Source organism: Polypterus senegalus, chromosome 13, assembly GCF_016835505.1.
Source record: "Polypterus senegalus isolate Bchr_013 chromosome 13, ASM1683550v1, whole genome shotgun sequence".
Lineage (NCBI taxonomy): Eukaryota > Metazoa > Chordata > Cladistia > Polypteriformes > Polypteridae > Polypterus > Polypterus senegalus.
The window spans coordinates 94,685,328-94,711,097 of NC_053166.1; the positions used below are offsets into that span (position 1 = coordinate 94,685,328).

General features: G+C 37.6%; 1 protein-coding gene across 8 annotated transcripts in view; it reads right to left on the minus strand.

Annotated features, from left to right (window-relative positions):
• syt3 (synaptotagmin III) overlaps positions 1-25,770 on the minus strand; it is a 155,905-nt gene that overhangs the window by 108,598 nt on the left and 21,537 nt on the right. For 6 of the 8 annotated variants that reach the window (XM_039774765.1, XM_039774761.1, XM_039774763.1 and 3 more), the window contains exon 2: positions 1,243-1,278. The exons of the other annotated variants lie outside the window; for them this stretch is intronic. The gene's annotated coding sequence lies outside the window, so the exon portion shown is untranslated. The remainder of the gene's footprint in view (positions 1-1,242; positions 1,279-25,770) is intronic. 8 annotated transcript variants of the gene reach the window in all.

Sequence of the window (25,770 nt, forward strand, 5' to 3'; positions counted from 1 at the left end):
CATCTATCTGTGCTACAACCCCACTGGGTTTTCTGTTTGTGCAGAATGTGATTTCTCTTCCTATGTACTCCCTTATTTTCCTGTGGGTTCTCTGGATACCTTCCAAATCTAAAGACTGGCAATACTAAACTGGCACAGCAGACTCATTGGTGATACTAAACTGGTGTAGCAGGAATTCCGGAAATTAAACAGATTCAGGCCCAAGACAAGAAGGTCCATCCATCCATCCATTATCCAACCCGCTATATCCTAACTACAGGGTCACGGGGGTCTTCTGGAGCCAATCCCAGCCAACACAGGGCACAAGGCAGGAAACAAACCCTGGACAGGGTGCCAGCCCACCGCAGGGCATGCACACACACACACCAAGCACACACTAAGGTCAATTTAGAATCTCCAATCCACCTAACCTGCATGTCTTTAGACTGTGGGAGGAAACTGGAGCACCCGGAGGAAACCCACGCAGACACAGGGAGAACATGCAAACTCCACACAGGGAGGACCCGGGAAGCAAACCTGAGTCTCCTAACTGCGAGGCAGCAGCGATACCCACTGCGCCAACCGTGATGCCCAGAAGGTCCATAAAACATATTTTTTTTATTATTTTGTCTTGATGTTCACAATGTAAAAAAAACATCTGGACAGACCTTTGAGTGTGGAGCCATAACTAAAAAAAAAATGATCCATAATGTAAAACTTCTATTAATGCATTTTTCCAAACAATTCCAATTTTTTTTTTCTTTACTAAAATACAGATGACTCAGAAAATAAGATGCTTTGGTAATTTTTAATCTGTAAAAAAAAGTGAATAACATAATTCCATACTTATACAGATTTATAAAGGTATCATGTATTGATTTTCAGCACTCTGTGAAACCTATAAATTTTAAAAAGTCAGTAAGGCCCTGCAATGAGCTGGCAGTCTATCCAGGGTGTTTCCTACTTTTTATTCTTTGCTCATAACTGATTCTGCACTGTCATGAAATAAACTGTAGAAATCACCACCTAGATCAGCTGCTACAAATGTTACTTTTAGTTAACAAGATATAGGCTTGAAATCTGTGTTCTTGACATAACATCAGTGGAAAATAAACAGTTCTGTCCTTGTTCATCTAAATATCCATCTTCAAATCTGCTTTATCAAGGTCTGAGTTCAGGAAACAAATTCATTACCAAAGACATTTATACCCTTGCCAACCTTCACTGAATCTGACGCAATAATAGAGTCATCAGTTAACCTACCTTCATGTCTTTTAGATGTCGGTAATTAAACCAGATCTGGAAGAGAAAAATCAAACAGAATGTGTAAACTTCACATAAATAGCCCCCGAGTTGTAGTTCCAACCCTGTCTCCTTGAGCTGAGAGATAAAACCTCTGTGCCACAATTACATGACTCTTGTGATACCTAAAAAAACATGTACAGTATTGTCCATGATAAATGCCCACATCAATGATGATGCAGTGATTGCACTCTGCAAACATTTTTTGTAGAATGTGCTGTAACACTAAAGATAATCTTAAAGATGAAGATAAAGGTCAAATATGTCAAGAGCCAAGCTATTATTATGCAATGACTTCAACTTCTTGTCTCCAGGAAAGCCAATTAATTTGTGACCTCAGTCAGATTTTGAAGAGATGTATCAAAGAAAGGCATATATAAAGAAGAAAATACATTCAGAAAATTACTGATAGATTTGTGTTAAAGTAATGGCACCCACCATTCCTAATAATTCCACTTATTTACATAGATTATAACTTTAAAGAAGATAAAACAATAATATATTAATTAAGGGCAATCTCTGATTCAAGATACACTGCAGATTTGCTAATGTTAAATTAACAGTTAAAGTGTATACAGTATATAGAAGCAGTTTTTTTTTCATATAAAGACTTCTCAATGTTCCTTTAAGACTATTGGAATTAGTTTAACACTAACAATTACACTCCAAATTTAACTTTCCAGCAACACATTTCTTTCACTACCTTCACATTCGAAATTATGTTAAACAGAACCTGCCCAATTTTCCTCACCTCCCACCTACCTCTATGCCTGAAAAAATATTGCTCAGTCTCAAGGGCTGAGACAGCATTTCTGTAATATATAAAACCATTTTACAGTCACTCCCTTTCAAAGATCCAAGAGAACAGTGGGAAAATGATCTCTTACTCAACATTTTAGAAAAGAAGTGGAAAGTAGCAATGGACAGAATTAATTCGAGCTCCATATGCGTAAAGCATAGAATTGTTCATCTCAAAACTAACGCATCTGCCTCGTTTTAAAATTGTCCAAAATGTTTCCAGGACAAGATCCAACCTGTGAATGCTGCAATCAAGCTCACTGGGCCACATGTTTTGGGCCTGCATCAAATTAACATTATTTTGGACCAAAATCTTTAAATGTTATTTGTCAGAATCCCTCCTCATCCACTCACAACTGTGTCTGGTGTACTCCCAGATGGGCTTAAAGTGAAGAAGGACAAACAAACAGTAATTTTGTTTACTACATTATTGGCACATAGACTTAACTTGCTCAATTGGAAGAAACCTAAATCTCCTATTCTAAGTCAGTAGGTAACTGATGTTATATACTGTTTGAAACTGGAAAAAATCAAATTCGCACTTAGATGATCTGTACAAAACTTTTTCAAAACCTGGCAGGATATAATCAATAAATTTTAGAATAAGCATTTAAATTGAGGAAGCAGGTTATCTCCCCTCTTTTACTCCATGTATCTTTATTCATTTATTCATTTATCTATTCACTTATCTTTACTAGCATGAAGTTTCACACTGCTGGCCTAGCTATCTTTCTCAGGGGAGGGGGTTGATTTGTTTAGAACCTTTTTTTTTATTTATTTATTTTTTGTAAAACGTGAGTTATGTGTATGGTATGTTACTTGATTTTAATAGAATCAATAAAATTTAAAAAAATATATCTGGAATTATAGAAAAGTCATTGCTTCCATAATGTTTAAAGCCTTATTATTGTATGATAAATGGCTTATTTTTTCATACATGCACACAAATACAAGTTGACCCTTGTTGTTGTTCACAAACAAACTGATAAGATCTGCTATCACAAATTCAGTACTGTAATTAAAAATAATATGTTCATAATATCTGCAATTCACAGTGAGGCAGCACACTTAAGCAAGAAAAAAAAGTTTGTATTGTGAATAATGCAAAATAAGATAAATTTCATTACAAGTTTTTGTTGAATCCAAAAGATACAATACCTGCAGTTTTGTTCAGAATGTTTGAAGAACAGCAAAAGGATTCAGTGAATAATGTTTGAGATAATTTGAACTCAATAAATAAAAGTGCTGTCATCTAAAAACAAATTGCAATTGACAATGTAAATTAAAGCTTTAGACTCATATACTGAGTTAGAGGGTTTCACAGTGATTAGACTGCCTCACAGCTCGAAGGGCCAGGATTCACAATCTAACCTTGATATAGTTTGTGTGAAGTTTTCAAGTTCTTCTTTTGTCCATGTGTGCTTCCTACCACATCCTACTGGCATGAATATTAGGTTGATTGAAGGAATCAAAACGGCTCATTCTGAACAAATGTGTGTGTGACAGACAATTCATTAGAGTCAGCTTCTGCTTTGTGATGCTTCAGGGATAATCTTAAATTTGCCAGCATCCTTGTAAATTAGGTTATCTGGGCATTGTAATCTGTATTGGGCAAGATCTTCACCTTGGAAGCATACAACTTATCATTTCTAAATTTAATACCAAACATGCATTCTTTTTTTATACAGACATAATCATTTGCTCAGCAGCTACATGGAATTAATTATATAGATGTTAGAAAGACAGACGAAGCCAAGCTCACTTTCTTTACACAGTATTAAATGTTGATCTTACTTTTTAATTTCTTCATTCATAATGAGATTGGCTGTTTTTTGTCCATACTTTTGTCTTTTGTTAATTTTATCTCCCTCTAGCTATGTTTTCTCCTATATATGTAATCCATTTTTGTGACCAGGTCATGCACCTGATCACAACACTATGTCTGTAACATTTTCTTTCTTTCAGTGTTGGAATTATCTTTCCTTTTTTGTTCATAGGTAAACTCAAATGCTGCCCCTCACTAACTCCAGTAGTCATTGGAATTACACTTCTGTAATAAGGATATTTCAATGAAAATTAACATTTACAGTATTAAGTGTACTCTTTAATCTAGCCACCAAGGAAGCGAACCAGCCCAACTTGGTGCTGGTCCCAAGCCTGGATAAGTAGAGAGGATTAATGTAAGGAAGGGCATCTGGCTGTAAAGACAAAGAAAGAAGAAGAAGAAGAAGGTCGGGAAGGAGAAAGCGATGTATAAGTTGAGGGTAAGTCTAGGGACACTGAATGTTGGGACAATGACTGGGAAAGCAAGAAAATTTGCAGATTTTTTGAATTTGGGGAAAGATGGGAGTGTTGTGTGTGCAGCAAATTAGATAAAAAATCAATAAGGCAAGAGAACTGGATAGAGGTTGTAAGCTGTTGTACAGTGGAGCAAATGGCAAGGAACCAAAGGGTCATCTTGCCAGTGTGAACAGGAGGAGTTATAGAGCAATGAGTGCCAAGCTGGACCTTGATAAGACTGTAGCTAATGTCATTTGTGCACATACTCCTCAAGTGGGCCACGAGAAAGAGGAGAAGGAGAATTTCTGGGCACAAACAGATGAAGAGCTTATGGTGATGCAAGAGAGATAAAACATGGTTATTTTTGGTGATCAAAATGGGCACATGGGAAAGAGTAAAGTGATGACAGAGAGGGTGCATGAAGGCTGGGGAGCAGGGGAAAAAAGGGGAGAGGATATTAGATTTTGTCATGGCTAATAATTTAGTATTGGTTAACATATTGTTTGACAAGAAAGTATATGAGTTTATGACCTATAATACTGTAGTGAAGCAAGAAAATGCCAAACAGACTTTCTAATAGTTTGTAGATTTCATTTAAAAGAGATAAATAATTGGAATGTCACAAATGGGAAAAATGTGCAAGTGCAGCAAATAGTGGTGGTGATGGACCATGAGATTAAAGCAAGCACTGCCAAAGATAAAGCAGTGGAGATTAAAAGAGGAAGGTCTTAAGAGCAGGTTTAGGGAGAAAGGTTTAAATGAAGTACAGTCAATTGAAAATATATTGGCCTAAGGAGAAAGAGAGAGCTGTATTAAGAGTAAATGTGCACGTTTTATATAGGATGACAGGAAAGAGACCACCAGGGGACAAAGAAATATGGTGGTGGAACAGAGAGGTGCAGGATGTGATGAAGGTTATGAAGGAGGCAAATAATAAATGGTACCAATATGGGAGTGAGGAAGACAGAGAAATATATAGGCAGGTAAACAGGGCAGTGGCAAGAGCACAAGGCAGGCTTTGAAGGGGGTGTATGAAACACTGGTGACAAAAAAGGGAGAATAATTTTGACAATAGCAAATGCTGTCTGGAAGAGTTTAGAGGAAAAGGAAATAGATGTTTTGTGGAATCAAAAGAACAGGAGATAATACCAAAAGAGTGTAGGAACAGTGTGATTGCACCCATTTAAAAGAAGAAGGGAGATATTCATGATTGTGGAAGCTATAGTGAAATATAGCCAATGTTACACACAATGAAAATCTGGGAAAGGATTATAGAGAGAAGGCTTAGGGAAAAGACCACCACAAGGCAGGAGCAGTATGGATTTATACCAGGCAAAGGAAAAAGAGATGCATCTTTTCTTTAGAACAGCTCATACGGAAGAATTGAGAAAGAAGAACTGAAAGGCTTGCATATATTTTTTTATTGATTTGGAGAAGGCATATGATAGGGAAACATGTCTAGAGGTCCAGAGGTGCATAAGGGAGAAAGAAGTAGCAGAGATATAAAAGTATGTGAAGATTGTCCCTATGTATGAGGGAGTGAGAACCTGGGTTAGAAGCCAGGGTAAAATACAAGATGCCAGTTTGAGTATGTCTGCACCAGGAAACGTCCTTAAGCTATTACCTTGATCTGGTTATACATGTGATAAAAGATCAGTCCCTGTGGTTTAGGCTTTTTGTTGAAGACATTGTGTTTTGTAGCAATTAAAAGGAGGAAGTGAATAGGAAGTTTGAAGAATGGAGAGACCTTTAAAGACAGAGGATTGAAGAGAAATGGAAGAAGACATAGTATTTGAGATTTAATTATAATTAGGATTGAGAAGTTAGCCTATTGAGCTATTGAAAAGAGTGGATGCATTTAAATACCTAGAATCAATGGTTGCTCAAGATGAAGAATAGGATGCAGAGATAACCCACAGAGTGCAAAGTTGACGGAATTATTGGAAGAAGGTATCAGGAGTATTGTGTGACTGAAGAATTATGACAAAGGTTAAAGGTAAGGTTTTTAAGACAGTAGTAAGACCCACAATGACATATGGAGTGAATACATGGCCAGTAAAGGAAGCACAGGAGAAGACGTTTGATGTGGCAGAAAACAGAATGTTGAGATGGATGTATGGAGTTACAAAAAAAGGACAGAATAAAAAATGAGATAATCAGTGGTATAATAAAAGTAGGAGAAATATCTAAGAAAGTATGTGATGAGGAGAAACAGTGAATATGTGGGCAAATGAGTGATGGGAATGGAAGTACAAGGGAAGAGAAAACAGGAAAGGTCGGGGAGGTTGATGAAATAACATAAATGAAGATCTGAAGGAAAAGAGTTTGACTGGGGTAAAGTTGCTGGACCAAGCAGCATAGAGAGGGTTAATTATGCACATCAAGCCCTCATAGAAGTGGGAAGAGATGAAAAGGAGGAAGCATTCATTTAGATTTACTTATTTGGCTGACGCCTTTATCCAAGGTGACTTATAACATTTATGATAAAATTGGTTTTACATTTCTTTTTGCTTTCCAGTTGGAGCACAGGCATGGTCAAGTAAGTGACTTGCTCATGATCACACAATGTCAGCAAAAGGATTCAAACCGATATCCTCAGTGTTTGAAGTCCAAAGCCTTAACCACTGTTCAGTGTACACTTTACATTTGATTCATCTAATGGAATCCAGAAAAGCCTAAAAAGGATTACAGTTTATTACATCTCGTTAAGAATCAACATACACATCTGTTTTACAAAAAATTACAACAGCACAAAAACAATTTGTCAAATTGGTAGTTTAATGTTTAAGACAATTCACTTGAATGCACTCTCATTGTGTACATGTGCTAAGGCCCTTTAATTCAGTATGAAAAGTTCTTGCAGTTTATACAGCATCATCCTGTATTGACCTTTATGTTTTTCTCTGTCTTATTATTTATTGATTATGTCTACTTAGGATGTGTAATGGTTTGTAAAATAAAAACATAATGGCATCGATTCCAGGTTCCCAAAGTTAAGAAACTACTGTGTTGCAAGGTAGGGTTTATCAAAGTTTTTAGAGTTGCAAAACAAACAAAAACAATTCACAGTTAAAAACGTTCCTTTCAAAAATGTATGAGAAAATCAAATAAAAACAACTCACCAAAAATTATGGAAAAAGTTTCCATACACGCAAGGCTTCTTTGATATATTGTTACAATCCTAAGTTTTTCCCATTAAACTTGTATTATATTCTATGCTTAAAATGTCATTACTTTTCTATTGTACATTCCAGGTGTTCTCAAGCTACAGCCCACCTTATTTGTTCATGCAGCCCGGACAAACTCTTGGATGTTACTGCAAGTTTTAAAGCATTTGCTTTGGCTGCTCCTTCACACTTTTACGCTGGTGTGTTTAACAGCATGTTATATGTAAAATCTCATAATCCTTTTTTTATATTTTCAATAAGTTTTAATAAATATTTTACAATGCTTCTAATTGTATGCTCTACCCTTACATGCCATGAGCAGAAAATGCAAAAAGAAAGTACAGGGAAACATGTTTCTTGACTGTGCACATGACAATAAACTTTGAACTTGAATACAGTTAAGAGGCAGTGCAATCAAAATCACGTTATGAAAATGGTAGGTCAGTTTGCTGCAGTTCTAAATGTAGTTGATATTGGTATATGTGAATACATTTTCTCTGTAAAGCCCCAAATTAAGTCACATTTTTGTACACACATCACATATAGATTGCTGTGCCATCTCCTCTAGCATCAGAATGTTCTCTAATATAATAATTTGTTATTTATGAAAGTTAACAACATTATTATAAATTCTGTTCAAAGACAGTGTCTCTTCTTCCTTTGTGTTTTTCTTCTAAAGATACAGTCTCAAAGATGATTAAACATATAAATAATTGCTTGTTTTATGAGTAAGTCTAACATTTCCTTTTCAATAAAATATGTCAATTCTTATTGTGTGGTCTACTTGTTGACATCAAGAGCTGAGGTAAAAAAGTTTGAGAGCTCCAGGTATATTCTAAAACATGTACAGGTTTCTGTTACGAATGAAGGTTACAGTTTGGAACTATTTGTAAAAGTTTTGTAAATAAGCTTGTTATTTAGTACAGTACAGTATTGTTTAATTCAATTCATATTTAGTTTCTTGTAGTCTTAAGAGATAAAATTTAATGATCAAAAAATTACATTTTTATAATCTATGTTAAAATTACAATTGTGACACTAGCACTGCTACTACTACTTGAAATACTAATACTAGAATAGAATAGAGAAAGTTCTTATTAACAGCATATTTTTACAAATGATAAATTCAATAGTAGAGGTAAGCCCAATGCCAATTAAGGGCACGAATGCATACATGAAATATTAATTTTTACACATATACATACAGTATATATTTACTGTATATTATATTTATAACATAGAAATAGAACAAACTATATATCTATCAAACAGTTTTCTGATTCAAATTTTATTGCAAGTTGCTCCACTCTGGATTCTGTCTGCTTTGGCGTTTCAGACGCCCTTGAAATAGACTTTTTTCTGGCATCTGAAGTGGACCTTCCAAGTCTACTGTTTTTTTTGGTGGCATGGGTATATTAGCGAAAAGCAGGACAATTATAATGTGTTACATGGTATTACGTACAGAATAAGCACCACAGTGAGATGAATTTACCTTATTTATAATATGTCGGAAAGTGAACAAATAGCACCAGCCAGTCAGAAAGAGCAACACTGAAATCGTACTGTGAGTCGGAAAGCAAGCAAATAGCACCACAAATTTGGAAAGCCAGTGAGAAAGAGTAGCACTGAAACCGTACTGGGAAAAATGGAGGGAAGGGGTGCTCTGTTTGTAAGGAGCGTCTGTGTTGAACCGTGCGGCCATCTAATGGACGTTGGCGATGGTAACTACAGAGAGAAGTGACATACAACTGCTGGTGCGTGTGAGGAAAATGGTGGGGGAAGGATGATGTCTTTTTAAGGTGAGTGTCTGTTCAAACGTGGTGTGATATAAAGGAGTTTTGTGAATGAAATACAGCACTATTAGTGTGTGTGGGAGTGTGACCCGCGGAAAAGTGGGTGTGTCAGCCGGTCACACTTTCTGGGTTGTTCACATTTTACATCCATACGGCAATTCCCCTTCATCCAATCAAAGCAGTATACCTTCTCATACTTGGACACTTGCGCCATCTTTTGGCAATTTAAAGAAACATGGGTAAAATGCAACGCACAGGGACCAAATGTGCCGCTAGATGGCGCCACCGTGAACGTCTGCTGCAAAGTGCAACCATCTTGTCGATGATAAGTACGGGAACATGTGCCGAACGTTGTGTCGGTGAAAAGGTGCCCTGCACTTCACCAGAAACATTTTTCCCAACCAAACGTACCCCATGACCTCCTCCTGGTCACAAAGGAGCCCCATTCCCAGTTTGGTGGCGATCGGACACCCGGTGCAGATTTGTATGGCGGACAAACAAACATACAGTACATACTGTACATACACATACACATATGTACATACACACACACACATACATACATCGACTCTGCTTTATATATTAGATATATATGTGTGTGGGTGTGTGTGTGTGTGTGAGTGTGTGAGTGTGTGTACCTATTTTGCAACTTTCTATTATATTATTTTTTCCTTACCATGGATTTATTTAAAGATTTAGATATCTAATGGGTGGAAAACACCAAAACAGTAGAAAACAAAGGTACATGATAGGTTAATTGTCAATTTTAAATTTGTCCAAATGCATAAGCACACACCAGTGATATTTTCATAACGAAAACGAGATCTAGAACTAAAAATATTGTTTTTTGTTTTACAAGAACTAGAACTAAAATTAAGGCAAACAGAGAAACTAAAACTAAATAAAAATAAAAATTAGAGATATGTGAACCAACTAAAGTGAAAATGAAAAATGAGTAAAAATGAAAAAAACAGCAATAGCATTTTTGTTCAATCCAGTTCAATTGTGCAGAGCGGTTGTTTGTAGTTCGCCCTCAGTGTTCAATTACGGTGCGCTGTTTACTATGCGTTGATCTTGTAACTTGGGCTTACTATAGTCATGTGATGCAACTTCCATAAAGGACCGTTGTTTGTTTGTTGAGCACATTTCACTCGTCTGGTTGAAGCAGTAAGCACTTGTGGTTGATGATGGTGGGTTTTGCACAGATGCTTGCAGGTAGAAAGTGAGAAAGTAATGTGTGGAAATACATTAATTACTGTGCAGATGATAATGAAAGCAAATGTAGCATGCGAGAAGAAGAAGATAGTCTCGGAGTTTCATTGCAGGGCCAGCTGGATCAGTACTCAGTGGAAGTCCAGCACTTGTCTGGCACCATGACTGCATCCTTATAGAGGGACATGCAGTCTCACCTGTCATCATGAAAGTAAAAAAACTAATACTGAGAACATAAAATAAATTTGTCCACTGGTCTGTGCTATAAATTTGTTTTCTGTATGATTCCAATAATTTTTATCATTTTTATAGTCAAAATCACTGAATTTGCTAATTTCCTGATCAAATACAGGGCAGAAATGTGAGATGTGGCAGCAATGAGACGAGTTGAGCATCACCTCAGACTGCGCTGCCCCTCACACACTGGGTTGATGTGTGCAATTGACACATGCCTGTTGCTGTCTCTCTATACGTCACCAAAGTAATGTTTGCACACGCGTTTATTATACACCCTGACTTTCCACAGTTTGGCTAATAAGTTTAATGAATGTGTGTGACATATTTAGTCTTGCTAATTGGACATAAAACCATAATGAAAAAGCAGAAGGTGAGGCAGACAGTACCGTGCCGCAATGACGGTGGCAGATGTGAGCCCAGCAGGTGCTCATCACAGCTGCTCTTCTATGCAGAGTCTCTAGATGCCAATAAGTTAGCGATATCAGAAAGTCAAGCGCACTACAGCGGTCCATTTATTTTAATTTTTTGTTCCGACTGACTGCCAAAATGGAAGATTAAGAGTTTTAAAACTAAAGGAAAATAAGGAGGACTGATACAAGAAAGTGATGGAGATTTTCGTGGAGAAGGATAGGTGCATAGACTTTTTACATTTACAAATAAAGGTAAGACCATAAACAGTTTCAATTTTATAAAAAATGGGATCAGACTAAGAAAAAAATCCAATATTTAAAAACTAAATTTTGACCTTAAATAAAATATTCTTTTGTTTTTCTTGTTATCCTTTTGTTGAACAGTCTGTATTAAAATTGATTAAAGTATGAAAATTAAAAGCTTTTAAAAACAACTAAATATTTCAATTAAGGTCAAAATTGAAATTATTTTTTTTGTACACCACTCTATACTTTCATTTGCATTTAAAGAGTATGAATTGTGAACTTGCAACGGCAAATTCAGAGCACATGGAGGGTGCGGAACAAATGCGCTCTCTCTCGCCACTACAAATGTAACGTTCTTTCTTAGCCAAATATGTACCTTATATTTGAGTGTGTAAAGAATGCTAATGAGATATGAAACATAACCAGTAGTCAATATGAATAGTGAATAAGCTACTTTTTTGGGTTCATATATTTGTAACTCTGACTCTGAAGAAGTCAGTGCCTCACCAGCCATGAACGCCACCACACGTCACTGCGTCAGTACTGGCAGCAGAAATCGTCAACATACAGTCTGCAGGTGCCAGTGGCTGATGAACTTGTCTGAAACACCTGAATTATCCCCGCTTGTCAAGCAAATATTTTCACTGTGAGGCTATCTGTTCAAAGGACGTTGTTGCAACATGAACAAATCTCTCAAAATGCGTGCTTGTTTAAAGCTTAACAGTAATGTGCTTACACAGACTGGTTTCTTGGGTTCAAACATTTGATCTTGCTGACTGTACTCATTAGGCCACTTCATCTGCTTGATCACTGATAGTCAAGCTGTGTTAACATTATGAACTGCGGGTGCATTTTGTTCACTGAAACATAACTTTCATTGAAATATGTGTAGGCCAGCATTTGTAGCCTTGCAACAGAAAAAAAAAAACAAAAATTGTACTAATATTATGTAAAAAAGCCTGAAGAAAATAAAATAAAAGCTAAAACTTTAAACACAGAAATAAAAATAAAAATTGTTGACCCCACTGAAAACTAGAATGAAATAAAAATTAAAATTAATTTCATAAAATAAAATAAAAATTAAAACTACAATTTCAGAACTGAAATATCACTGGTATACACCCTCAAACATCTAATTTAGGTAACTGGTGCTTATCTGAGCACCACTGAGCACATCATACCAGATGTGGGTGGATTTCCAGTCACTCTATAACAGTGTTTCCCAACCTCACTCCTGGGGACCCCCTGAGGCTTCAGGTTTTTGTTCCAACCAGCTTCTGTTTTTAATTGGACTCCTGGGCTAACTAAGTGATGTGTTATTTCCCTAGTTCTGTGTTTTGGGAACAATATAGAAATTAGAAAATTAAGCTTGGTCAAAAAAAATATATATATATATACTATATATATATATATATATTGTGACGGACAGCCGGGTCGACATCCCTGCTGCATAGGTTCCGGGGGAGCCACCATGGACAGCTCAATACCTCCCCCGGGATGCTTGGGGGCAGCCTCCCTGGCCGTTGTTCATTTCCCAGTCTCCCACGTGGCTCCATGGGACATGGAGTCCTCCACAGCCTGGTTGGGAGATGGGGTGGCCGCTAGGGGGTGCTGCCGAGAGCCAACAACTCGGATGGACAAGTTATCAGCCCCACCCGGAGGTGCAATCAGGACCAGCTGGTCAAGCACCTGGAACACTTCCGGGTGGGCTATAAAACGGGCCAGCCTCCCTTTATTCGAGGCCAGAATCGGGAGGAAGAGGACGAGGTTGCCTGGCAGGAGTGGTGGTGCCAGGAAGGGTTGTTAGAGCTCTGTGTTAAAGTGCTTTGGGACTGTGTTGGGCCTGTGGGACACGGGGAAGACATGTGCCCACGGGTGAGGAGAAATAAAAAAGCCTGTTTGTTTTACACGTGCCTCTGCGAAGTCTGTGCGGGTCGGGCATATATATATATATATATATATATATATATATATATATATATTAAAATGTACCAAGCATAAAATAGAGGGTGTCAGGAACCTATGGAAATGCGCTAATTCGCAGGGTTTAGCTAACAGAAAGCTGAGTGCAGGAGTCACGGTCAGATGACAGGCGATATGAGACTGTTGAATTCCAGTATTTTATATTTATTTAACGTAAAAAAAACTGAAAAAATAAACAAACAAACATATTGAAGATAAACCAATATGGCGGGAAGAAGAGTCTGTTGTGAACCGGCCACCACTTCCGGTTGAGGGCGTGACCTCATTAAACTTTCTTACAAAGCAGTTATATGGGAATACAGTAATGTATTTTTTTCTTTTTAACAATATTTTCATCTTGATTTTCATTCTACTTTTCCAGGTGTTCCAAATGTTTCATTTTTTCCATTATTTACTAATTAGTGGGTTTGATGCTAAAGTAGTTGCAGCCTTTGGTTATTCAGTGCTGTTAGCCAGGGCAAAATAGAATGAAATCAACAAAAAAGAGTTAAGCATTTAAATCTACAGCAAAAGCAGAAATATTTCTAAATGTCTTATAAATGTAAAAATCATGCTGCTTTGCTTTTCTGAAAGTAGAATAAAAAAAATAATAATATTAGCTAATTAAATGAGATCAGTGCTATCAGGTGTTGTCACTGATTAGGAATCCGGTTGGAACAAAAACCTGCAGCCACAGTGGACCACCAGGAGCGAGGTTGGGAAACACTGCTCTAAAATAATCATTAAAATATTAGCTTTGCATAAATACAAAGATTGTCAAGGACAGGCAGTAGTTATGGCTGTTGCCTTACATATACATGAACTGCTTGTGTCTTTGCAGGTTTTTCCAGATACTCCTAATTCATCTAAAAACCAAAAAGTACATCAGGTTAGGCTGATTACCAACTCTAAACTGGCCCTAGATGAGTGGATGTGGCACTGTTGTGTCGTTTGTTTGTTCCTACCATTCACTAGATGTTGCCAAGATATGCTCTGATGTCTCAATGATCTGTAATTGAATATAAATGTTTTAGTGAAGCAGATACTTAATAGCTTCATTCAAAATTAGGATATTGACCTCGTACATTTTGGACAGTTTGAGTCAAGAAATGTGCATACAATATTTACTTCTTCATTGAGTTAATGTATGTTTCGTACAAATTGAAGAAGACTTTTTTATCAAGGGCTATCTTCCATGTATTATCTGAATATTTCTTTGAAAGACCCTGTTTTCAGTGTTATCTCAGATTCCCTAGTGGACCTTTCTTTTAAAATTGTTGGTAATGTTTGGAAGTGCTAACATTGAAAAGATATTAAAGTTGTCTGTTATGAACTTTAAAGAATGCAAGTTTATTTCTTGCAATCTTAGTCAATTTGGTATACTATATTTTCAGGTTTTTGATAATTTAGCATACATCAGCATATTTTGAGATCTTTCTTATTTTAATATTGCATTTCTATTCTTTGCTTATTAAAATTCTTTATATTAGTTATACATCCCATCACAGTACATTGATAATACATATATTATCAAATGTAAAAGAGCACTAAGATTATGAATTAACGCAACAATAACTATTATGTAAATTATTTTACAGTAACAAAAGTTTTATTACACAACCAGGTGGAAATAGATGAGAAAAGCATAAAAATTACAGTGTCATGTAAAACTGGGGACAAGACCAACGTAACTCATCAAATAGTCCCAAATGCTTCTTATCAAGTGATCCTGTTGATAACTGCTGATGAAGCCAACTGCTTGCATCTGTTGCACTTTTTTTCACTGATCAAACAAAACAAGACCACCCACGGCAAAGCCTCTGCAAGAGACTCCTCCATTTACATTATCTGCTTAACTCCTGCAAGCCAAATCTCAGCATCAAAGATGGCTTTAATGAGCACTATATACTCATCATTTGGTGCTATGTCTTCTCATTTCATGAAAAATAAACATTCCCAAAACTGTAGTTTTAAAAAAATCTAAAGGAAGGCACATCGGAAAGCACTGTTGCCTACCATTCCAGGCACATGAGGTCTGATTGCTGTCTGTAGGGATAAGTCCCATTAGCACAATATGTTATTCACATGTCTGGTGGAATTTCCTCTAGTTTCAGGGTAGAAATGAGATTGCAGGGAGGAGAGACTGGCCTATGTCCAGGGAAGAGCACAGCAAGTTTCTGGACACGAGAGAAACAGACACTGGCAACAGTGAGTCATGCTGTCATGTCATTGCAGGATAATGGGCAGCACCAGTATGCTCCACATATTTAGGGAGTGTCACAAAAAGGCTTGAGACAGGGCAAACCCAGGAAGGAGGTGGGAAGGAAGATAAAAAATAGAGAGGGCAATACTGAAAAACAGGTATAGCTTCTTCAAGATTTTAAAGGACAGGAAAAACAGCAAGTGTCAAAGATGCATCACCCTTGTGATGGAAAGTGAGTCAGACTATGGAGAAATGAATTATGGATGGATGATCACAGTGCCAACTGAGGGAAGCAAAGGACCCCAAGCTCTCTGAGCAAGGACCTTTAAAGAGGACAGGGAGCAAAAACTGTTAAGGTAAATCAAGCTTCAAGAGCATACCTACACCTTGAACTCATCCCACAATGACTAGTGGATGAAGTCAACTCACAGGAGGAAGAGAAGCTAGATTCAGAGCAATAAAAGAAAGACAGGGAGAGACATGGGGTTGGGGTGGTCAGTAGTTTCTTGGCTCTTTTATTGTGAGCAAGTGGATGACCAACATCTCCTGATAAAGAGAAGTCAACAGAGTGTGGCCAATGGAAACTGCATGTTTTTTCATTACTTTGTATTCCCTCTACCTTATATTTATTGAATAAACAAAAATATACATGTCACATGGCACCTGAGGATGACCTTACTGACTCTGATCAGGTATGCAGTATTACCTTGAAGGCATGAGGGGGCACTGCCACTAACTGTCATGTCTCTTTCCTCCACATTTCAGGGAAAACACCTCAGAAAGCAGACGGAACACAGCCCCATCACTTCCAAAAGTGCCACCCCTTTTGGTCTGAAGTATATGAAAAAAGGCCATCCCTGAAAGAGGGCATCTCATTTGCAACCATGGCTTTCAGTAGGACGGAACTCCCAGTCAGATCAGTTGACACTCAAACACGGCTTAAGAAGTTACAGTATTTGCGTTCAAGCTACTCTATGCATCTGTTTATTTCTTAGCACTTTATTATTTGTGTTGCCTTGCAATTCAATACGGTGGCCTTTCTGGTACCTCAACTATTTTTAGGACTCTGTAAATCACTGTGTTCCACAAAAGTATATATCTTCTATATTTTGGGAACCTAAGAACAATTGTAAGTATATTGATTCTTTAGTTTCCCATTCAGATTTTGTTGTTGCCTTGAACCCAGTGCCGCCAAGAGCCTAATAGAAAAGTGTTTTCACAAATGACTGAATAATTAGAATTAAAGTAAAACCATAACATCCACATTCAGCAAAGTGAAAATAATACAAATTACTGAAATATCCTATGGATAGGGAAAAACAATATAACCAGCTATATTTCTGTCTTGATTTTCAATTGTGAAAAATTACAACAATTAACTTTTCTTCCACATACAAAAATGTATACACAAAACAGGTTGACAATTCCCCTCAGTGTCTAAATAGTTCTTCACTTCTCACTCATTGATGTCCATAACACTTCAGGGAGGGTCTTTTTGTTTGCATATAACATTTAACTGCTTTCTTCTCAAGAAATACTCATAAAGTCAACCAACGTAAAACAACTGATATTCCACTCATAGTGTGGATCATAGAAGAAGCAGGAGCCTAGATTTGCAAAAAACAATATCTGTTTAGCTTTAAAGATATTATTGATGCATTTATTTGCAAAATAATTAATGCAAACTATGAAAATAATACTAGCAAAATAACTAAAAATCTTTCATAATATTTATAAATGCATGATTGGTGAGATTTCTGCAGGTCCCACTTCACTTGATGCCTCATCATGGCCCTCTCTGTTTCCCATGATGCTTGTCAACCTTCTCTGCATCATTAAGCCAGCCTTTCAAAAAATGTTTGGCATCCAGTTTTGTTAATTCTGTGTTGAAGGCTTTAAAGTGACTTGATTTTGGGAAAGGTGCTATATAAATACAATGGATTATTATTATTATTATTATTAAAGTTAATCTAATTATCTGGAACACTTATATGTGTATGTGGTTTTCTATGAAGTAATGTGTGATCAAAAACAATAACAGAAAGAACTGTATTTGTATATAGTTATTTCACTTAATTTTATGATCCAAAACAATGAACACTGAAATTTCAGTTAATGCAGAAGCATACGGAAGAAAAATTGGTGTTAAAAAGAAAAATTCTCCCAGTGGACAACATGATTGTATATCATACTTTTTTGCTCTCTTATGTAATGGTAATGTTTAATTGTTACATACTGTATTACGTCAGGTTGGGGTTTAACGGCTATGCAGCACTAGCGTGTTTTATTACAACTCTTGTTTGCTTCACTTTCTTCTTGCACACCCAACACATTTGAAACATGCTTTGTCAGCCTTCTATTTAAACATATCTGTTTAGAGGACTTTGTGTACTATTTCAGGCTTTACTTATACAGCCTTGCATATATTTATTCACATTTCTTCTTCTTCTTCTTTCGGTTGCTCCCATTAGGGGTCGCCACAGCGGATCATCTTCTTTCATATCTTTCTGTCCTCTGCATCTTGTTCTGTTACACCCATCACCTGCATGTCCTCTCTCACCACATCCATAAACCTTCGCTTAGGCCTTCCTCTTTTCCTCTTCCCTGGCAGCTCCATCCTTAGCATCCTTCTCCCAATATACCCAGAATATCTCCTCTACACATGTCCAAACCAACGCAATCTCACCTCTCTGACTTTGTCTCCCAACCGTCCAACTTGAGCTGACCCTCTAATGTACTTATTTCTAATCCTATCCAACCGAGTGCAAATCTTAGCATCTTTAATTCTGCTACCTCCAGCTTTGTCTCCTGCTTTCTGGTTAGCGCCACTGTCTCCAACCCATATAACATAGCTGGTCTCACTACCGTCCTGTAGACCTTCCCTTTCACTCTTGCTGATACCTGTCTGTCACAAGTTACCCTACCCACTCCACCCTGCCTGCACTCTCTTTTTCACCTCTCTTCCACAATCCCCATTACTCTGTACTGTTGATCCCAAGTTTTTAAACTCATCCACCTTCGCCAACTCTACTCCCTGCATCCTCACCATTCCACTGACCTCCCTCTCATTTACACATACATAATCTGTCTTGTTCCTACTGACCATTCATTCCTCTCCTCTCTAGAGCATATCTCCACCTCTCCAGGGTCTCCTCAACCTGCTCCCTACTATCGCTACAGATCACAATGTCATCAGCAAACATCATAATCCACAGGGACTCTTGTCTAATCTTGTCTGTCAACTTGTCTGTCGCCATTGAAAATAACAAAGGGCACAGAGCTGATCCCTGATGTAATCCCACCTCCAACTTGATTGCATCCGTCACTCCTACCGCAGACCTCACCACTCTCACACTTACCTCATGCATATCTCTGCCACTCACAACTTCCTCACACGATACCACTGCTCCTCTCGAGGGACCCTGTCATATGCTTTCTCCAGGTGCACAAAGACGCAATGCAACTCCTTCTGACCTTCTCTAAACTTCTCTATCAACATCCTCAGAGCAAGCATTGCATCTGTGGTGCTCGTTCTTGGCATGAAACCATACTGCTGCTCACTAATCATCACCTCACTTCTTAACCTAGCTTCCACTATTCTTTCCCATAACCATGCTGTGGCTCATCAATTTCATTCCCCTGTAGTTACTGCAGTCCTGCACATCCCCCTTATTCTTAAATATCAGCACCACTCCACTCCTCAGGCATCCTCTTACTTTCCAAGATTCCATTAAACAATCTGGTTAAAAACTAAACTGCCATCTCTCCTAGACACCTCCATGCTTCCACAGGTATGTCATCTGGACCAATGGCCTTTCCATTTTTCATCCTCTTCATAGCTGTCCTTACTTCCTCCTTGCTAATCCATTGCACTTTCTGATTCACTATCTCCACATCAACCAACCTCTTCTCTCTCTAGTTCTCTTCATTCATCAGCCTCTCATAGTACTCTTTCCATCTGCTCAAAACACTCTCCTCGCTTGTGAGTATGTTTCCATCTTTAACCTTTATCACCCTAACCTGCTGCACATCTTTCCCAGCTCGGTCGCTCTGTCTAGCCAATCGGTACAGGTCATTTTCTCCCTCCTTAGTGTCCAACCTCTCATACAATTCATCATATGCCATTTCTTTAGCCTTCACCACCTCTCTCTTCACCTTGCGCCTTATCTCCTTGTACTCTTGTCTACTTTCTGCATCTCTCTGACTATCCCACTTCTTTGCCATTTCTTCCTCTGTATACTCTCCTGTATTTCCTCATTCTGCCACCAGGTTTCCTTTTTCTCCTTCCTCTTTCCAGATGTCACGCCAAGCACCCTTCTTGCTGTCACCCTTACTACATCTGCTGTAGTTTCCCAGCTGTCTGGTAACTCTTCACTGCCACCCAGCGCCTGTCTCACTTCCTCACTAAACTCAACCTTGCAGTCTTCCTTTTTCAACTTCCACCATTTGATCCTTGGCTCTGCTCTCACTCTCTTCCTCTTCTTGATCTCCAACATCATCCTACAGACCACCATCCTATGCTGCTTAACTACACTTTCTCCTGCCACCACTTTGCAGTCTTCAATCTCCTTCAGATCAACTCTTCTGTATAGGATGTAATCTACCTGTGTGCATCTTCCTCCACTCTTGTACGTAACCCTATGTTCCTCCCTCTTCTTAAAATACATATTTACTACAGCCATGTCCATCCTTTTGGCAAAATCCACTATCCTCTGACCTTCTTCATTCCTCTCCTTGACACCATTCCTACCCATCACATCCTCATCTCCACTGTTCCCTTTACCAACATGCCCACTGAAATCCATTCCAATCACCACTTTCTGTCCCTTGGATACACTGTTCATCACTTCATCCAACTCACTCCAAAAATCTTCTTTCTCGCCCACTGCACACCCAACTTGCGGTGCATATGCACTAACAACATTCATCATCATATTCACATTTCTTATTATGTTTGAAATATCTAGTAAAAACAAAACCATGGTTTAATTCAGCAATGTCAGGAAGATCAAACACACTGTGTCATTAAGAATTAGTTTTGAATGCTTTGAAATCACTTATTTTGACTGGTGCTTCAAAGACATTGGCAAAAGAAAATCGCACATATGATATACTATTGGACTTGTGTTAATGTCTAGCTATGTTAGATGTCAAGGTTTTTGGGGTATTAACCTATTTTTGGTGTTGTAGACCTGACAACCACTCATTATCATCCTTGTGGTAAAGAATACACCAACAGGGGTCTTCAGCAAAAATGATCAGAAGTACTTGAAGTTGTGCATGCCACAGCAGCCAACCTCAGGGGCTCATTCCCAAATAGGATACAACTGACTAATTACTCCTTTTCTCTAAACTTCAAAAAAATGTGGATTACTAATATAGGCATGTGGAGTGTGGCTTTATGCTATTTTGAGGTTGCTGATCACGAATATATTTTTTTGATATTTTATTCGTTATTGGTCCTAGTTCACTAGAGCCACTCCCAGGAGGTTAACAAGTATAAATGTCAAATATAAGTATATGGGGTGTCATTTTAAATGATAGGTCAGTGATAATGAATATGATGTGCCAGTAATGGTGCACTGTACAAAAATGTGCAGTGAATACACTTGAAGTGAGCATTCCTAGTTTTAACATTTCAAATATCTGATGCAACTACGTATTTCTACTTCATGAAGTAAATCATTAAATTTATTATGATCCCCTCAGATTAAGGTGGCTTACACTAATTCTGACTGCATTTTATTAGTGGAATTTGAAATCAAAGCATGATGGTATAATTGATTTTTTTGGGCCATAATGAAAACATTGTAGCCTGCTCCTTGGCATAATAAGATCTTCTTGGACCTCTTTTCTAATTTCAACTTTTCATAAATTGATAAACGGCTGACTGTTTGTCTGTTAGTCAAGTAGGGAGTGGGATGTTTTCCTCTTTATCGGCCTCATAACGGGCAAGGCCAACAAATTACTACTTAATTTAAACAGTCCAACCTATTTACAGTACAACAGGCTCTCCGCCGTCTGTTTTACCTTCCACAGATTCTTCTCTTAAACAATATATTTGATAATGTCACAGTCTCACCTTCCGCTATTGACTAGAACCTCAGTGTAGCTGTGAATAACTCCTATTCATTTAATAAAGACATTTCTCCTTTTGTCTATTGCTATTCTTTATTTCTTCTCAACATACAGAGGATCCGCTTTAGCAGACTATTTTCCTCATTCAATTTCTGGTCTATCAACTGCTATGTAACCTCTATGAGCTTCTGAGCAACTGGCGAGTTGTGACTCACACTGTCTCCACACTACTTATTGCTTTATATTTTCTGTAACTTTCCTGTTGCTGCCTGCTTCGAGTATAGAGTTATTGTACTGCCTCCTCCTCCTTCTTCTTATTCTTCTAATTACTAATGAAACACTTTGATTTTTTTAACTGAAGTTTAGATTCACAGGAGGCCAACTCCAATCCAGCACCTTAGCCGCTTAGCTAGTATAGCTCCCCTATAGTAAAAAAGGATAATACCTGCGCTGACAACATTGTCACAGTTTCTGAATCCAATTAAAGGTTTTGTGGGGCCTATGGCACAGCACCAGTCCATTGTAGGGGTCAGTCTTTCACATATTCACATTCAAACAAGGTCAATTTTGAATTGCCATTTCAGTTGAAATATATGTCTTTGGAAATATTCAAGGAAAACCAAGAGCACCTGAAATAAGTCCCGCTTAGAATGAAGAGAACATGCAAAATGCACAAAGGCAGCAACCATGGGATGTAGAACTCTAAAGCAGGAGGGTAAATTTGTGCGGCTGCAGTCCAGTCCACTAAACCACTGTGACATCCATCAGTCATTCTTAATGTTAAGTATATGTTACCTTATATATCCTAGTAGAATTTTTGAATTGTGTACAATATACTTGTTTAGGTCTCCTCAGAGAGCTAGAAGTGTGGCTTGATCATTTGAAGCCATGCTATCAAAATGAGCTTTTGCACCCCCTGCCCCTAAAAAATTATTTCTACTAGCAGAAAAATTAATATTTGACTTAAAGTGTAATAACACATGGCTAAACACTTATTGCCTCCTAGTACAAATGTTTAAACATATCAGTGCTACAAAACAGGAAGCGTTTAAAGGGATATATTCGACTGATACCCCTGCTCACCTCATTCAATGATAGAGTTTTACAATAGTAAAAGAAAAATAAGATTTCCTACCTCAATATTTTTACATGCAATAACCTTAAAGTTGCAATGAAAGAGGTCACATAGAGGTTAACTGTTTGCCATTTCCTTGAGGCACTGAATTGAATTAAGTGGATATGGACTTTAATGGATGAATGGATGTTTGCTTTTTATTTAGCACCTAGGAACACATTAGAGAAAGGAATTGCATACATGGGTGTCCCCTTGAGGATATGACCCTGTTTTGCACTATTGAGGTGGATTAACTCCAGAACCACTGAAACTGACTAGAGTCACATATTTGGAAAATGACTAATTGTGCAAACAGACAGACAGACAGATAGATAGATAGATAGATAGATAGAGAACAGATAAATACGAATATGAATGAATAACTGCAAAATAAAAAATAACGCACTACAACACTTTTTTGACTCATTGATTTTAGCTGGAGAATTCAGAGATCAACGAAGGGGATGATATCATGACAAACTACAGACTGGTAAAATGAAATCTGCACAATGAATAAGAATTCAAAGCAAAAATAAAAATGAACAATAAGTCAGTGCACTGTGGTTATGTGAGATATTAGCTCTAATGGTTGCTGGAGAAATTACATCTGGCCTGGAAGTGGTGAAGAATAACTCAGAAGCAGGTGGAGATGTTTGCTTAGGATTAGGAAAGGAAGCCTTATTACAGACCTTAGGGTAGATATACAAATCTCTGTCTGTTGCTGGATATAGCTTAGGTTCAAGACAGTAGAGCAGGAATATCAGCCATACATTTTCCAATGTGAGTGATCACAGCATTGTTCCTCCTGATAGTTGGACTTTTGTTTTGTTTTAAGTCGACTAGATTACTGTAATGCACTCCTAACAGGACTACCTCAAAAAGACATTAATTGGTTGCAAATAGTACAGAATGCAGAAAGAAAATCTGAGCACATCTCACCAGTTTTTAGCAATGTTACATTGATTTTTTTTTTGTTTTTCCTGTCCTCCAGGCCCTCTCGCCTTATCACTGGACTCACCTTTAGAGACTTACATTATGTTATTGCATTTAAGGACACTACTTTTCTACAAATTACTGTATATATCTATGTTTTATAAGATTGAATGGATTTTTTTCCTTTGTTACTTATTCAGGGATCATGTAAACAGTTTAATTGCTATATATATATAAAAATATTTGAGAACCCCAAATTGGGTTACTTCTACATGCTTCCTAAAATCCACAAAGAAGGGAACCCAGGAAGGCCTATAATCTCAGTAATCGGAAAATGTTTCAGTTTGGGTGGAGCATATCCTTAAACCCCTCGCCTACAATACAACCAGCTATATCCAGGACACCACTGATTTCTTGCAAAAACTGTCTCTTATAGGCCCCTTATCTGAGGGAACTTTACTGGCCACAATGGATGTTGAGGTATTTTACTCAAACATCCCCCATGGCATATTGGCATGTGAAACGTACCTCAAACAACATTATTTACCCAGTTAGTTATACAAAAAATTAAATTCACTCTGACAGATAATTTATTCTCATTTGGACAAGACTTCTACTTGCAACAAAAGGAGACTGCAATGGGCTGTCAGTTTGCACCTCACTATGCAAACCAATTTATGGCAAAATTGGAGGAAGATTTTAGGTCAATGTGCATCTTAAAACCAATGTTATATCTCCTTTACATAGATGACATCTTCATAATCTGGACTGCTAGTGAGAAGGACCTCCTCCATTTTCATAATGAATATAATTCTTTCCACCCCAACATAAAGCTGAAGCTTAATTACTCAAAAACAGAAGTCAGCTTCCTTGACACCACTGTTCAACTGAAAGATAATACCCTTGTAACTTCTGTTTTTCACAAACCGATAGACAGATGGACCTACCTGAGAAGTGATAGCTTCCATCTCAAGCATATAAGGCTCTCCATTATTTTTACTCAAGTAATACAATACAACCGTATTTGCACAGACCCAACTGACCAAGATAAACAACTTCAGGAGCTTAGACAAGATTTCATCAGACAAGGTTATACCCCCAAAACAAAAGACACTCAAATAAGAATAGCTGCTGCCATACCCAGAGACAACCTTCTGGAATATAAAAACAAAGACAACAAGAACCTCATTCCCCTTGTTGTCACCTATAACCCACCTCTTGAAGCACTTTGAAAAATTATAAAAGAACTTCAGCCAATGCTAAACAATGACGAAACGCTAAAAAATGTATTTCCAGAACCTCCCCTCCTGGCATACCGACAACCCTCAAACCTGCAGCAACTAATTGTCCGAAGCTCCCTATGTGAATCAGAAGAAAATGGCGCATCTCCCTGCCTATAGAAAAGATGTAAAATGTGTGCTCACATTTATAATACAGACCATATAGTGACTTCTCTCTCTCTCTCTCTCTCTCTCTCTATATATATATATATATATACTGTATATATATATATATACAGGTATATATATATATATATATATATATATATATATATATACTAGCAAAATACCCGCGCTTCGCAGCGGCGAAATACTGCATTTAAATTTTTATTAAGAAGAAAATTTAACCTTTTTAAACTGAGGGAAAATACGCCAATAATAATTATTTGTTAAGGATCTCTTTGTATACCATGTTGTCAGTTTGGCCCTCTGGTTGTAACATGACCAAGCTGTGCGCTGAGCTTACTCTTTAATCGGTTTCAGTTTCATGGTTTGTTTCAATTACGACAGTATTTGCAGGATTTGTTGTATTGAAGTGACATTCGGCATCTGTCAAGCGTTGTAAGCACACAACCGGTTTCATCGATAAAATCACATCCAGCTTTGGAGAGTTTAAACATTCATAAACATCAAAGTGTCCACTACTGAAATCATCACCTGAGAATCTGAGATGTTTAAGAGGCATTGGCGGTTGTCGAAACGTGTAAATTATTTGGCCATTTCGGTACACTTGAAAGCGACAACCGAACAATTCAGCGGCAGCCATCAACTCACAT